Below are 12086 nucleotides of genomic sequence, written 5' to 3'. Positions count from 1 at the left end.
GGAACTGAATGATCCATCCAATTGTTATAGGCCATCTTTTTGGGTTACACACGCACACACATTTTGGGATGCATCTCTTAATGTGGCTAACTAATCCAACACATATTTTAATTAATTAATCATCAATCTTTTTTTTGTTAGCTGTAAGCAATTCAATAATATAATCATTTATTATAATCAATCAAGGATGACCCTTTGCTTTATTCTTTTCATTTCAATAGTGTCGTGAATTTTTAATTATATTATTACCCCCTCTTTAGAGGGGGACATGCTTATTATTTCCACTAATCATGCGCTCTTAAAGGAAAACAATTAGGATCACATACAGGATCTGGCTTGTCTTATTTAATATACATTTAGCTTTTCTTTAGAGGAGAAGGAGTTGGAAAAGCTAGATTTTCTTGTGCTTTGTGAACGTGAAAGGAGATGTGGGAATTAAAGAATATTTAACCACAAGAAAATATACAATTGTTGAAAATCGATGCACATTCTGCTTCTATGGTGCTGTAACTTTTGTCTCGGTGCTTAGATTATTTGATGAATTCGGTAGTCTTTTCATTAATTATCTTAAAGGTCTAATTAATTGATAAGCTTTATTATCTCTTTTGTTTTGAGACAAGAAAGAGAATAAAAGCTGACATGCACCCTTAATTATATGTTATTTTAAAACAATTTCAATTTCTTTTGTCTTAATGACAAATGCCAACTGACTATTGGATTGTGTTGGGCTGAGCAAAAACGCACTATTGCATCTTTATTTTTAAAATAAAAAACAATAATTTTATTTTTATAAGATAATCGAAAGCTGTACTTGTAGGACGATGATACTGACCAAGAAGCGGGTTTGTATTTAATTTATTTTTATATACAAGCGCACAGTCCCAAACGTGGGCAAGTGCTTGGTTTCAAGTTTAATTTTCAGCTGTAAAATTACTTGCATGCATGCATATAGATGCCAACATTATTAATTTTGTTTGAAAGCAGGCAAACGGGATTTACACAAATTGGCATGGAGGAGGTCATTAACTCAAATAAAAATAAAATAAATAGGTTAAAGTTAATGCCTCCGATGGAATCAAGCAATTTCTCTTGATGCTCCCCACTTCTTTTATTTGCAAGGATAGAAATAGCCCCATTTGGAGAGTCAGCACAGATTATAATTTACAAGGAAATCCATCATATCCTTTCTCTGATTTAGTTAGCACACAGCAAAATCTCAAAGTTAGAATCATAGTTGGCAATATAGGCTAAACTGAAGTAAAGTCTCAGCACCGTGTGTTGCAACCATGCATAAACAGTAACATATATTCTTCTCTTTTACAAGGTAGTAAGTACTGATCATTCATGGCTGTTGATTTTTTGTTTGTACACGTTTTTTACCCAAACTTTCCCACCTTTTACTTTCTTTTTAGGGTCAACAAAGTTTCCATTTATCGTTGTTGTTGTGCACTTTCACATCAAATAAAAAGGCAAAGCTAGCTTTTGCATTTCATATGATGCTTCATGACCAATTGTTCCAATCGTAGAGCAGCATTAGTTTTGTATCAATAGCGACGTGACTGTTCCGTTTCCCCACCACATGGAAGCAGCGATATTATTGCTTGGCTCTGCCATTTCCCTTTCATGTTGCCCATAGTTAATTTTCCAGAGTGTACTCTTTTAGATTATGTGACAAGTTGATTTTCTTTTCGTATCAATTGAAACTACATAGCATCTATCCTTGGTTATATACATATAATTATGCGTACACAGATACATGTATCAAGTTGTAGTTCAATATCCAGAAAATGTTGGCACATGGGGCAACCACGTCTGTTGTGATTGATTCAATTGGACCATCCGTGATTCATACACAATGCCCCGACCGATCTAATGGTGTAATGAGCTTGATTATGATGTTTTTGGCTGCTGCTAATGGTCCTTCATTGTGAGTTAAGTTACAGTTAAAAGCGAGTGAAATGGGGAATTATGGACTGTATATCCAGTTAATTGATAGATTTAAATTAAAGCCATGGGAAACTTTCGTGGCTACATTCTTCCCAGTTAGAAAATATTATCAAAAAAATATCTAAATTATTAACTTGTATTTATTTTTTATTAAATAAATAAATAAAAAATAATAAGATTTGAATTCGTAATTATTTGGTTATCAAGATTTTAATATCATATTAAAAAAATAATTTAATTTAATAGTTTAAGTATTAAGATTCAGAATATAATTTATATTATTCTCTAACAAATATTATTATTATTATTTAAAAAATTTATAGTGAACAGTTATTCCATGTGAATTAGCCATAACCCTTTTTTCTTTTTTTTCTCAAAAGAAGGGTCGCATCTTTTTATTCGGTGCTTAAAATGTCACATCTTGTACCAAAACAATGTTGTATGTGTGATAGCTTTAGTTTTGCTTAAATACATGTCTAAAGAACAGAGAATGCATCAATTGAAATCTAATTAAGATTGATTGTGGAGATATAAATGGAAGATCGATCGCCATAGAACATCATCTAATATATATCGTGAACAATGCTCCTCAACTGTGAAACAATAAGTACAGTACATATATTTTGTTGTAAATTATTAATTACCACCGATCGAGAACCTGATCTTGAAGCACAACTCATTATATATATGATTGTCAAAAGAGTAGTTTCTTGAAGAATTATTTCACATCATTAATTATTATAGAGTACTGTTGTGCTGGGAGATCGTACCTTGGTATGATGCCCTGGCTAGCTTTCCACATCTCTTAAGCTTTCAGCCTTCATATATAAAGGAGGTGATCATTGCAAACCATTAGTTCTTTTCTTTTTGTAACGTGGTTGTTTGGTTTCCTAGCTAGACATCTCCTTGGCGGCTTTCTCATGCAGAACGTTTGGAATTAATTTTCTTGATAAGATCATTTCACACATCCAACAAAAAAGGAGGTGATGGCAAGAAGAATAGGTTATGTTCGCTACAGAGAAAACACTTCCAAGGACACGTGAGAAGCCATTTACTTGAGAAACCAGGCTATGTACGAAAAATGGTAAAAACAGCCTTGTTCTATACCTAATGGCCAAATCAATCAGCCTGAACGCCATCCCACCATAGAAATTTGGACGATTGTCCATAGCTGGGTCAGCACTTCTGAGATTCCTTGTTGTTTTTGGAAACGAAAGCTTGCTTCAGCTTTTATCTCGAATGCTCCATGAACAACAATATTCATGCATTGCGAAAAATATATATACCAGTTCGTAAATATTTAAATTATTGCTGCTCTTTGACCTTTAGCTGCCATGTTGTCTATTCGCTCCAAGCTGACTTCAATGAATACTAATGGACGAGGCATATCTTGAATGCTAAATGAATGCTAATAGTCTAATATTAGAAACTATATTCAGTGCATTAACAATATTTATCTTGAGGTGTTGATCAGGTCTGCCATGACCCCCTGTCTGCCCTATTATAAACTAGTTTTGGTGGACATGCCCCTTCATCAGCATTCTTTCATTCTCAACATTAAAAGCAATAGGCTTTTCATATTTCAATATTTGATTAGGTAAAGATTCCCTTAACAAAGCTTCATTATTTTTGTCTAATGGGCCTTTTCCCCATTACACTTATGACCATACACTGTAAACACACAACCAGCCTTTGTAGTTTTAGTTCTTCCTTCAAACCAAGAACTATCCCTTGCAATGTATGAGATTCAGGAAAATTAAAAAGAAAACTTGTTTCAAATCCTTCTATATCTACTATATTTGGAATAAATCAAGGGCTCTATCTAGTATTTTCAACTGTATCAAGAAATTAAATAAAAAAAAAGGTTTCATTATTGTAATCAAATTTGATGGGATCTGATTGATTTGGGGCAGATAATTTATAAATGCTTTAGACCTAGAAAGCCTAAGATGTGAGCAGCAGTATCTGATGTTTGATCTGCAATGATGAGATTAGCTACATGCCAGAGCAAATTATATTCTCGTATAATTCTAGAAAACCAAAAATAAAAGGAAAGGAAAGGAAAGGAAAAAAAGTGGTTGAAAGAGCAAACAAATTAAGAAGTGCTAGTGAGAGGCCATTCACTTTTTATTTATTTGGCTGTAACAAGCCAATGAGATTTTTCTGCAAGTTGCAGATTGTCCTTAATTGGTTAAACCCCATCTGGTCATCATAACATGCCAAGCATCATAGTAGAAACAAAATTGGTATCTAAACTGAAAGTTAAACTGTTCTACATCATTTCTTGTAGACTATAATAAAATTATATGCCTTGAATCCTCGAAACAGTTTGGAAGTACAAAATTTTATCTAAGAGACCAAAAAAAGAAAAACTTCCTAGGAATGAAGAGGAATTTACGTTGTATTTCGATCAAGAGCGCTTGAAATTAGAAAACAAAAATACATTATTCGTTGAAATTAAAAGAAAAACTAAAAGAGAGAGATAATTAGGAATCCCAACAGCCACACTCCAAGTTGCAATGATTCTCTGCAACTTAACACTGAATCAAGAATTATATAAAGAATTATGGGAATTTTCATGGACTGCAATGCAGAACATAGTACAAAGGCTTTGAGATAGATATCAAGATTCAAAAGAACAATAATAATTGTGTAGGTTTGTTCAAGTTGAGATCATCAGCTAAATTAACATCTGAGAAATGTAATCAAAACCCAATAATTTATACATTATTGTATAAATGCACAAATCTTCAACTACCAGAAAACGGGGGAGGTGAAAAAACACTGATGTCAGAATGTGGGAGAGTGGTTAAAAATGATGTCAACAAAGTGACAAAGTTAAACCTTTTTCACGGAAACGTAGGAGATCATGTTAGAAATAAACCAAAAAACCAACAGGAAGAACTATCATCAACAACGAAAAGTAAAGGTACGGAATCTTCCCTGCAAGGAACACAAAACACAACTCTTTTTCTTTCCCCCTCACAATTTTGATTCAATGACCATTATTTATGTTAATCTTAAGGAAAGTTGAATTTCCAATTACTAAACAAGACTTCAAAATGTTCTGTTACTCTCTTCATGCATGGTTTAAATGGTTTGAAGCCTAATTTCTCCTCTCTAACAGCAAAAGGGGGGAAGTTATGGTGGAAATATCACGGAGGATGAAACCCCGTATCATAATTCATCACAAAAACCAAATCTTGGTGAAGAATTCTCATGGATTAGAAGAGAATTTTCCTTACAGAACAAGAAAAAGAAATTAAAACCATTAAAAAAGTTATGCAAAAAAAGGGTCTAAATTACAAGAGAGTTACCATGATCCATGCAAGGAGGAAGATGATCAAAGCTTCTTGGATGCAGTCCATGGGAGAGATCTTGACCATAAAAGCAAGAAACAGATCGCCCCAAAAAATCCTGAGTTGCCATGTTCTCCCACGGCTTTCTTGAGCTTCCATGGTGCTAGCTAGCTAAACAAGAATAACTATACAGATATATAGTGATCTATACACACACACACAAGACTTAAGCACGGCAAGGAAGTTCAAGAAAGCTGTGGAAAAGCATGGCCAGGACTTACAAAATTAAATAAAACACCTTCAAATCTTCTCAGATCTCACATCCCTTTAATTTTGGTATTCTTGAATTGAAAATGTAGTGAGAGAAAGAACTGAAGAGAGAGAGGGAGATGGAGCATGCCCATACAAAATATAATGGACCACTCTAGCATACATATAATCTTGCAAGCAGCTTTGTAGAGAAGAAGAGGAGGGTTCCCTTCACTCACAAGAGAACATTTTGCTCGCAAAACGCCCACTTTTACGAGTGCGCTGTGGGGTACATATAAAGACTTTCTGATTGGTATATAAAAACAAAACAAAACAAGATTTTTACAATTATATAGGTGTATGTGTGAAAATGATTGTGATGAGATTTTTTTTCTTCTGAAAAATAATTATTAAGGTAAAAGATAAAAACTCATTCAAGTTTGAGATTTGAAGTGTGGGGTCCGAATTAACTTTTTAATGAAGTGGCGTATTTTTGTCCGCTTAGTTCTATGTAAATACATGCTAAGTCTTGGTTTTGATATAAATTCGACAAAATAATCTATTTAAATCTATATGTTTGTGCAAAAGGTAATGTCTTACGTAAATATTTTTATTTTTATTTCTAAACCGATAATATTTTCGATTTGGGTGTCCAAATCACTATTTTATTCGAAAACTTAATGATAAAAAGATAAATTAAAGAATTGTTTGATATTTGAGTGTTCATCTGGTAAAATTTACAATTGTGGAAATAAGAATAGATAAGTAAAAGAGGAGAATTATGGGTTTGATTTTGGAAAAAATATAAAAGTAGTAATAATAATAATAATCATTAAAGGGAAATTAACAAAATTAACAAGAACATCCCATCCCCGTCACATGCAACCATGTGAGCAAGATCTCTTTTTTATTTTATTGGTAACTAGAGGTATGGATTGTTTATGGTCCCCCAACCATTATGCTTTTTCTTTATCCTACACATTAACTTATATATAACAATTTACGTGATCATCATAAATCATGATAGTAAGAATATCTATGTTCGAGAACCTCCTTTTTAATTCAAATTTATATTGTTCTAGACATGCAACAAAGAGATGTTAATTAATGGTTTGTTTTTATTGTGCTTAATTATTGGTATGATGTTTTAGGGTAATTTGAAAGTGTGATATAAATTATTTTTTTTATTTAAAAATATTTAAAAAAATATTTAAAAAAATAATAATTTTGATGTTAGTATGTCGAAATAAATAAAAAATATTAAAAAATTAATTTAAAACAAAAAAATTTAAAATTTATTAGAGAATTGATTCAATTACAACCTCAACTATGGTCTTCCTGTAACTTCCTAGCTAGAATACTTCCAAACAAAATAGGTTAAGGGTGTGGGGCAAAAAAATAAGACTTCGTGTAGTTTTTACTAAAAGTTTGAAAGAAAGATTAAGTGTTTTCACGAAGGTTGAACAACAAAAATGTTGTTATTTGAAGCAATTACATCTTTGTTTAAAATAAGGTGTCCCTTCAAGCGTGATAAACAACAAAACTATCTGAACATTTGAAGATGGGTTGCAGGAGTGGGTATATTATGGAGTCTAGTTGCATCAAGATTCCAGCGAGTATGGTAGAGATCGGCGGTGGCTAGGGTTTTATGTTTGGAAAAGAGAGGGAGAGTGGAGAGAGTGGCAACACCATTTTTCTAACATAGCATATGTTTTTTAATTATTAAGTGAAATAAAATGGAATTTTGTAAATAATTCCAATTTTTTTGTTGATTTTTTTAGTAAATGTAAAGTGTTTTACAACTTATAAAATATTATAAAATATAAGATGTAAAATGAAAATTTTCAAAATACAGAAACAACATAAAACAACAATTAAATTATAAATTTTAAGTGCTTCAATATTATTATCTCATTAATTATATATCATTATGGTGATAACTCGTGACATGACTAATCATACTTTTCATAATTTTTTTGAATGGATTTGAATCATATTTCATGGGAGACTGTTTATATAAAATAATATTGATCTTAAAACATGTTTATGCACATATGATATCAGAGTTAGTCGATGCACATAATTTTTATGTGTTTTAGATTAAAATAAATTAAAAAAATTTATGTGTTAAAACATGTTTATGCACATAGGATATCAGAGTTAGTTGATGCACATAATTTTTATGTGTTTTAGATCAAAATAAATTAAAATTTTATTTTTAAATAAAAAATATATCTTTTTTTAGTCATTCCAGTAGCTAAAATCCTGTAAATTACAAATGAAATTACAAATGATAGTTAAGATAAATAACACATCATTTGTGTTTGGTCAAAGCATGTAATTTTATTTTTCAATCCAAACAAACAATGTATTGATTTTATAAAATGAGTTTATTTAGTTGGTTAAGATTATAAACTGAGTTATTGAATTTTTTTAAAAAGATATTAAAAAATATAATTGTAACGCTTGAATATTTTAATGGAAAAATACAGTGGCCGGAATGGAACGCAGATGCAAGGTTTTATAAGTACGTTTGGTTTTGTGGTAATTTTTATGGTTATGGTTTGAAAAAATTATTTTATAAAAAAAAAATTTGGTTGAAGTTGGTTTGATATATATATAGAATGCTTTTCAAATTAAGGTTATAAAATAATTAAAAAAGATATATATTAATATTGATGATTTTTAATTTAAATATTGTAGATTTAATTACTGTTATTACATCTTAAAATAAAAAAATACTTTATATAAAATATTTTCTATTGTTTCATTAAACTATTTACAATTCCATCACATACGAAATCCATCTGACAAGAATTACAATTTTCATAATTTCTTAAGCATACAACAACATTAGGTAAAATATTATCAGGAACAAAATCGTGATTGAGATTAAATTCTGTAAATGTTACGTCATCATGCGATCTTTTTTTAATTTATATAGTGTCATTGAATAATATTAAACACTAATTTTTTAAATGAAATACAATGAATAATAAAAAAATTTATTTTATTTTTATTTTACTAGATTGGACCTAATTCAATATATTTAGATTTTGAACCGAACTTTATCTAGTCAAAATAATAAAAATATTTTTTACTGTTCATGTGAACAGTAGAAACAACAAAAAAAAAGGGAGAAATAGCTTGACTAGATCGGACCTGATTCAATACATTTAGATTTTGAACCGAATTTTGTTGAATCGAAATAATAAAAATATTTTTTACTATTCATGTGAACAGTAAAAACAAAAAAAATAAAAGAAACAGCTTGAAGCTGTCGTAGACTGCCTGTATTTTAAAAACAAATTATACTAAGTCTCGTAAACAAAAATTATATTTTATCAATTACTTGTTTTTTATAATTTATTGCAATAACAGAAATAATCACATGAACAAACATTCTCTAAGCAAACCACCATGATGCTTCACCACAGGTTCCCTTCTGGCAAGGCCCATCAAGAAAGAAGCTGCAGGCTTTTTCGGACGCGTCTTAAAGCTAGCAGTTTCGTAATTTAGAATGAGCATGCAACCAAACGAACACTTTTGTCCACCCCAATGGAGCATGTGCCACATGGATGTAGGGCTTCTAGGCCATCACGTTTCACCGATTCACGTGCACTTGCAACCAGGCAAGGGACCCACTCTAATTAAATTACTCCCACCAGTCCTTTCCTTCCCTGGTGTCCATAGATATAATTATATTATCATCAAAGAAGCTAATAAGCTTTACACCTTTTCCCATTCTCGCTATTTACATTTATTTGCCGTAAAAATATCGTCGTCGTAGTTATGTATTTATTTATTTATTTACAATTTTTAGCTTTTATTTTATGATTTCTCTTTTTATTTTTACTTGATGCGTAGCTTTTTTACCATCAGAGTCATTTCCTCTGCTTTCTTTCTCCAGGTCACCGAATTTCTTAGACCAAGATTCAAGAAGACAACCTCTCTCCGTTACTCTTTCTCTAATTAAACTAGTAAGTGAAGCCCCCATCAGAAAAGAACAACTCTATTTTTGGTATTTTAATATTTCTCTATTTCTTTTTATTTTTTAGCTTTTGTAGTTAGAAGATATAGGACTAATGTTGTTTTTTTGCCTTTCTTTCCTTTCATTTATTCACAAGAACCGGTGAAAAAAAGCAAGAAAAAACCAGTGGAGAAGCACAGAACATGAAAAAAACAACACAACGAGTAAGAAAAAGAGAGTGGAAGCAGCAAAAAGCAAGAGATATGGAAGATGTAACCTCCACCACCATAACCTGTGGTGATGTGCTTCTTAAGAGCTTCTCTGTCAAGGTCAGCGAAGTTGAGCAACCTAGTGAGGTCACCATGTCTCTCTCTCTATACTTAATTGTATTTCAATCGCTATCGGCTAGGTTTTATGATTTTGAGGCAAAACCACAATTTATCCACTTAATTGTTTGTGATTTTGATATAACTTCTTTGTTTTTTGATAAATCAATTGATTATTTGATATATTAATTATAGAGGTTAAATTGTGAATCTTATGCATGAATATTAATTTTTTTTACTTGAATTTATTTATTCAATCAAATAATACTATTTTTCATTATTTTTTTTAAAAGTAACATGTGATTTACTTAATTTTATTTAATTAATTTTTTAAAAATAGATTATATCATTTGAATCAAGGAATGATTTTTCACTAGTTTAGAAAAATCTTTATAAAATAAAGAGATTTTTTAAGCCGGTAAATTTTATTTAATTAATTCTAAAATAGTTTTGTATATTAATACAAATTTTAATATGGTTAATCTCTTATTAAATCTTAAAAAAATAGTATTTCAAAAAAATATGTATTAAATAGTTTTTTTAAGCAATAAAAAAACTCACCAAACAAAATAAATATGCTAGTCTCATAATTATTAGTATAAGATTGAGAAAAACTATATATATATATATATATAAAAGCACAAAAATCAATTTCAAATCAATAAAATTTTGATAGATATTATTTGGTAACAAAGAGCATATTAAATGAAAATATAATAATTTCATAAAAAGTAAAATAGAAAAAATTTAAAATTTAATTTCTAACAAATAAAATATTAAAGGACTAAATTAAAAAAAATATAAAAAAACAAAAAAAAATTCAAGTTTACTTGGATTAGCATGTAAAATCTATAACCTAGTTATGATATTAGGATAATCCAGTCGAAAAGAAATTAAATTCAATTATAAAGGTTAATTATTAAAAAACTCAATGTTTAAGAATTATATAACCAAGATCATGACTTGACATGGTGGTTGTTTTAACATTTACTTCTTTACTATTCTTTTAGTTTATGGTCGAGCATATAGGATAGAACATGACCTACTTTTTATTATCCTAAAAGCATTGTGAATCACTCTCAACTAACGATGGTAAATAAAATATAGACAATTTTAGTAAAGGAATGTTTTTGTTTTTATAGTGATCTAGCCATTATTTGTTATCTTTCAATTAATATGCGTAGAGGTTGCTTGTAGTGTTGTTTGGTCTTTGGATTTATTAGTTCAATCATACTTGTACCCCATCTTGTATATAACCAAAATGACATCATGTTGTGAAGAATTAGTGGAGAAATATTTATTTTATCAGTATAAATATGAAATTTATGATATTTCCAAACATAATTATTGTAGTTTCTTTTCATGGTGATCTAAAAGTAAATTATTTTTTGAATTGAACTTGTTATTATATACCTATTGATATGAATAGCACAAACATCTTAATAGATTTTCACCGTTATTTTATCTTTTTTTTTTAGCTACATCAAGATACATTAGTAAAGTACCCTTGACATAAAATTTTATCATTAATAATCTTTTAGAAGCCTTCCTATCTATCTTATAAGTATAGATGGGTACTCCTAACTCTTTATAAACAACTCCATATCATGATTTTTATGGCTTTTAATTTGACCCTTGTTATACTAAATAACCTGAACACGCAAGAGTAGTTCTCGTCTCAATATAAGTTGGTTAAATTCTTTCATAATAATCAATCAATCGTAGTTATCAACTCTAAAGTGGCAAAAGCATTAACAAACTAATTTTTTTTCCTTTTTAAATGAGTGAATAAAATCCCTTTATACTGAACAATCATCCTAGTGATGCATTCTTGACATGGTTTTTTTTTTATCATCTTTTTTTTACTATTTTCTTTTTACTTGATAGATTATTAACAATAATTCGCCATATGCAACTAATTTCTTTACCTATATCTTGTATGTTTTTTTAAAGCATGTATGCATGCTACACATTTTGCTATATCTTTAATGCAATTAAATTGTTACTCGATCATTATATTGTATTTTTTTATTATTAAGTTAAATCTAAATTAATCTAATATTATTTAATTACAAACACATTCATATCCGTATTAAATACATAGTCCATATATTATCTTATATTATCATATGGCTCTTACTTCTTTTCAAAATGGAGAGATAATTTTTTTTTTTTGTTTTTAGTATGCTGTTTTTTTATTTTTTCCCTCTTCCCTTGTTCTTTTTTAGTGTGCTAGATATGTTTAGATAGGATATATAGTGTGATTGGTTTATATATGAGTTTTTTCGTAGAGCT

The 12086-nt window shown here is 29.5% G+C and overlaps 2 long non-coding RNA genes across 2 annotated transcripts; one reads left to right on the top strand and one right to left on the bottom strand.

The window, feature by feature from the left end:
- The first annotated feature begins 2274 nt into the window (after positions 1-2274).
- On the top strand, positions 2275-5451 carry LOC105122639 (uncharacterized). Its single transcript, XR_841723.1, has 2 exons — positions 2275-3209; positions 5265-5451. It is a non-coding gene; the product is annotated as an uncharacterized LOC105122639 (long non-coding RNA).
- On the bottom strand, positions 4329-5769 carry LOC105122640 (uncharacterized). Its single transcript, XR_841724.1, has 2 exons — positions 5528-5769; positions 4329-5451 (listed from the first exon to the last, which is right to left on the bottom strand). It is a non-coding gene; the product is annotated as an uncharacterized LOC105122640 (long non-coding RNA).
- Between the last annotated feature and the right edge of the window lie 6317 nt (positions 5770-12086).

The sequence above is a fragment of the Populus euphratica genome, unplaced genomic scaffold, assembly GCF_000495115.2.
Source record: "Populus euphratica unplaced genomic scaffold, PopEup_1.0 scaffold20.1, whole genome shotgun sequence".
In the NCBI taxonomy this organism is placed as follows: domain Eukaryota; kingdom Viridiplantae; phylum Streptophyta; class Magnoliopsida; order Malpighiales; family Salicaceae; genus Populus; species Populus euphratica.
This window is presented reverse-complemented; position numbering and strand designations above follow the sequence as displayed.